At 37.7% G+C, this 5,210-nt stretch overlaps 1 non-coding gene across 1 annotated transcript; it reads right to left on the reverse strand.

The window, feature by feature from the left end:
• Positions 1-1,849: 1,849 nt before the first annotated feature.
• On the reverse strand, positions 1,850-1,956 carry LOC111822451 (U6 spliceosomal RNA). The gene has a single exon (XR_002825710.1). It is a non-coding gene; the product is annotated as a U6 spliceosomal RNA (small nuclear RNA).
• Between the last annotated feature and the right edge of the window lie 3,254 nt (positions 1,957-5,210).

The raw sequence follows: 5,210 nt of genomic DNA on the forward strand, positions 1-5,210 counted from the left end.
TTTCACAGGTGTGGGAAAATTTGTTCAAGAGAAGACAGATTAAGTTTTAACTGAGATGAGGGCATTGCCCAGCAGGAGGATGAGTTCCTGTAGGTTAATTCATAGACTTTATCCTGAAGTTTCCATTTTTCTAGGAGGTGATCATCCCCAGCTGTCATTGATCCCCATACTTAGGATCCCCATGTTTCCCCTCTACCTTTCTCTCTGAGCTGAAGCTCTCTCTATGACCTAAGCAGCTCTGCTGAACATAGATTCTGTGACCTTTGTGGTCCTGGCATGGTGACAGCTGTTGTTTTTTCCTTTTCTCAGAATAGAATCTTCAGCATTTCCCTTAGAATAAGGAGGGATGAATTTTGTGTCCACAGGATCCACAAGTGACTTCATGAAAATTAAAAAAATCAAGATCATATCTGAACTGGCTTTAAATTTTTCCTTCAGACATTTGTTTCCTTGGGCAATAAAATCCCTCTTCTTTCCTTTCTGGGTGGTGATTAGAAGGGCACCTGGCTGGTGACCGAAGAATGCAAATGAAGGGGCACAATATCCAGGGAAGCAGGTTGGTGTGCCGAATAGGAAAGGGCCTATGGTTCAGACAGCATGAGTCCTGATTCATCACTTTGGTACCTCCTCAAGGGTTGTTGCCAAGGAATTTGGCTGCATATCAACAGATTTGGACTACATGTCAAAATATCACTTTTGATATTGCAATCCTTAATAAAGTTATTCTGGGATGCATTACTGGCTTTCATATGACATCCTTCATCACATTTAAACATATATATATATATATAAAACAGCTTTGTTGAGATATAATTCACATACCATATAGCTCAGTCATTTAAAGTGCACAATTCAACAGTTTATAGGAGAGTCACAAAGTTTTGCAACCAGCACCACAATCAATTTTAGAACATATCATCACAACAAAAAGAAGTCTTGCACTCATTAGCAGTCACCCTCTATTTCCCCCCAAGTCCTCCAGACTTAGGAAACCAGTAGTAATCTACGTTCTGTCTCTATAGATTTGCCTGTTCTGGATATTTCATATAAATGGACTCATACAATATGTGGTCTTTTGTGCCTGACTTCTTTCACTTAGTAAAATGTTTTCAAGGTTCATCCATGTTGTAGCATGTATCAGTACTTCATTTCCTTTTAAGGCTAAATGATATTCAATTGTATGACTACACTACGTTTTCTTCATCCATTCATCAGTTGATGGACATTTGGGTTGTTTCCACTTTTTGCCTATTATGAATAATACAGCTATGAGCGCCGGTATACAAGTTTTTGTGTGGACTTATGTTTTTATTTTTATTGGGTATATACCAAGGGTGGAGACCATGGATGGTACAAATGGTTAACATACTATACAGCTAACAGAAAGGTTGAGGTTCAAGTCCACCAGAGGCACCTTGAAAGAAAGGCCTGGTGATCTACTTCTGAAAAAATCAGCCATTGAAAACCCTATGGAGTACAGCTCTACTCTGACACACATGGGCTCACCAGGAGTTGGAATCGACTTGATGGCAACTGTTGTTGTTGTTTGTGTAACGGTAATTCTGTCTGACCTTTTGAGACTATTTTCCAAAGTGGCTGCATCATTTTACTTTCCCACCAGTAGTGTATGAGAGTTCCAAATTTTCCACATCCTCACCAACACTTGTTATTTTCCTTTTTTTAAATTATCGTCATCCTCACGGATGTGAAGTGGTATCTCATTGTGTTTTAATTTTTCTACTTATTGCACTTTAGATGAAGGTTTACAGAGCAAACTAGCCTCTCATTAAACAATTAATACACATACTGTTTTGTGACATTGGTTGCCAACCCCACGACATGTCAACACAAAAATATGGAACTCTTCACGAATTTGCGTGCCATCCTTGCGCAGGGACCATGCTAATCTTCTCTGTATCGTTCCAATTTTAGTATATGTGCTGCCAAAGAGAGCACTCTCATTATGTTTTTGATATGCATTTCCCTAATGAGTAATGAGGTCCCTGGGTGGACTACTAATCTAAAGCTTAGAAGTTCAAACTCACCCAGCGACAGCTTGGTGATCTGCTTCCATAAAGATTACCTCCAAGAAAACCCTATGGAGCAGCTCTACTCTGTAACACAGCGGCTCACCATGAGTTGGAATGGACTCAATGGCAAGCGTTTTTTTTTAAATGACTAATGATGTTGAGGAACCCCGGTGGCACAGTGCTTAAGCGTTCAGCTGCTAACCAAAAGGTTGGCAGTTCGAATCCACCAGCTGCTCCTTGGAAACCCTATGGGGCAGTTCTACTCTGTCCTGTAGGGTCGCTATGAGTTGGAATTGACTCAACGGCAAAGGGTTTTAACAATGTTGAGCACCTTCTATGGGCTTACTGTCCATTCGTATATTTTCTTTGGAGAAATGTCTGTTTAAGTCCTTTGCCCATTTTAAAATTAAGTTTCATAAGCTCCACCTAAAGCTCCACGGTCAGTGAAATTCACCCACATTACAGTGCGATGTAATGTACACTGTGGCATGTGAAATGTGGAAAGAACATCAATGAAGCAATGTCATGGTGACTATCGCCCACGTTCCAGGACTCTGATTCCATTCATGACACAGAGAAGGCATTTCTAGTTGATCATGTTAGCAATTCAGTAAGTTAGTAAAGCATAAAAACACTAATTAATTAGATTTTGTCACATTTTAAATAAAATATAATAAAATGATTTGACATGTGATTTAATGATTTAGTCATCCAACAGTCGAAGGTAGTAAAAGTTTTAGTGTAAGTATAAATAGAACCAACTTGTTATAATATAATCCACTGATGTTTTCAAGCTAAATTTAAATTTGAAATTTTATTTCTACGTATATTTAATTACTGAGAATAAGTTGCAAAAAATTTACCTAATTTCCTACTAGATATAAATTACAGGTGCGAGCCACCTTCTCTCTTCACAAAGTTTGGACACTTGCACAATAGCTATGACTAAAATAAATGGCGCCAATTTTTTTTGAGAGAGTCTTGTTTAATTCAGAATATAATTAAAATCTCATGTAGCTTTATTGGTTTTAGTATCCAGCAGAGAAAAAATATTGAAACTCCAAGAGATTTTGAATTAAATAGCTACAACAGTTTAGTTTTATTAGTTCTGACTGTGTGGAAAAAAAAAAATCATAAGGACAACATTGAAAAAATCTAGTTCTTTTAGAGTCCCGAATGACTTTTAAGCAATAAAACAAACTATAAAACCTACACTAGTGATATTAAAAATTATGCAGTTCAATAAATGTGATTCACAAATATGGTTGTAATTTTTTTTTTAACTGTAGCAAAGTGAACACGGATCTGATGATTGGATTTAGAAGAGGCAGTGTTACATAGCTTAACAGAATTAAGTGCTTCAGTTTGCTAGTTAGGATTATATAGCTGAACTGCAATGCTATATCGATTTTTTTTTTTTTAACACCTCTATGCACTTCACAGTGTCTGTGACTAAATCAAAGAAAGAGATGATGCTTCCTTTTCCTTTTTGTAGCTTTAGATCCTTTTGGCTGGTGGCTGAGTCGGTCACAAAATAAACTAGTACCATAATCCCATACTATATTTGAAGATGGAGAATAAAGGCTGGCTAGTGATTTACTGGAAGAAACATTGAATGAATTGGAGCAGTCATCTTAATTACTTGCTAAACGGAAGAGGGAACTCTGGTGGCGTAGTGGTTAAGAGCTGCTACCCAAAAAGTTGGCAGTTTGAATCCACCAGCTGCTCCTCGGAAACCCTTTGGGGCAGTTCTACTCTGTCCTGTAGGGTCACTATGAGTCGGGATCGACTCAACAGCAATGGGCTTTTTAAATGGAAGAGGGCAGGAAAAAGAATAAAATCAAAGATGAGGGGGAAATTTTGTGAGAAAATAAGAATCACAGTTATATTTAGTTCACGTAAGTCCCAATCTTTCAAGACACAAACATCTTTTGAAGGCATGTTTAAGCTTCAGGTAATAATAACTGTCCTTTCTTTGTCCCCAAAGCCTATCTCTGTCCTTGGAGCACAGAAGAGCACACTTTCCTTTCAAAGTCTCCTAGCACCTGCCTGAATTCTCCATCAGGCCATTGATGAGAATTACGACTGGTGGAGTGGGCACATCAGACCAGACCACTGAAGGACCAAATGCTTTTCAAAAGCCCTCCACAAACAGTTCCCAGGATCAATGCCCTATCTGAAATTGCATGTAAACTTAAATAATTCAAATACCTTTACCTTTTTTCTAAATGAGAAGACAGTGCTTGCATTCCTCTGAACATAATATCATATTTATTTTTCCCAGGTTTTATATTCAAAAAGTTCAAACCTACAGAGAAATTGGAACTATATACAGCACAACTGTATACAGAACTATATATACACCCATATACCCTTTACCTAAATTCACCTATTAATATTTTCCTATATTTGCTTTACCTCCCTCTTTATATATACATGTGCTTGTTGTTGTGTGCCGCTGAGCCCGTTCTGACTCATAGCATCCCTATATGACAGCAGAACTGCCCCATAGGGTTTCCTAGCCTGTAATCATTATGGGAGCAGATCACCAGGTCTTTTCTCCCACAGAGAGGCTGGTGGGTTCGAACAGTCGATCTTATGGTATAGCCGCCGAGCACTTAACCATTGTGCCTCCAGGACTCCTTACATATATGTTTAGATATAAGTGCACATATGTATATACATATATGTACGTGTATATATGGGTGTGTGTACTGAATTGTTTGAAAGTAAACTGCAGTTATCAAAACCCTAAATACTTTAGCTAGAATCTCCCAAGAATAAAGAATTTTCCAATATAATCTACAATATTATAACTAAGACAATTAACAATAATGTCATCTAACATACAGTTCATATTCATTTTCCCTATTATTCCAAATTTCTTTTATACTTTTTTTAAAAAAATCCATTCGTCTAGTTTTCCATCCACCACCCCTTTCTCTCTTTCTCTTTGGGTATCACTACGGACTCAAGAATTGTTATATTCAGTATGTTATACTCCATAAGGTGTTTTTGAAGCTTAAATCACCACAAGACTGGACGACTGAAAGCCCCTTCAAGCCAGTTCTTGTATTCTTTCCATGGTTTCTGGCACAAGATGTTTTGGGCTTACCTTGTACCTTTTCTGTCCCAGATCTAAAATCAGCCACTTCTCCAAAGACTTATTTATACTACGAA

This window comes from Trichechus manatus, unplaced genomic scaffold (genome assembly GCF_000243295.1).
Source record: "Trichechus manatus latirostris isolate Lorelei unplaced genomic scaffold, TriManLat1.0 scaffold00007, whole genome shotgun sequence".
NCBI classification, from domain to species: Eukaryota; Metazoa; Chordata; class Mammalia; order Sirenia; family Trichechidae; genus Trichechus; species Trichechus manatus.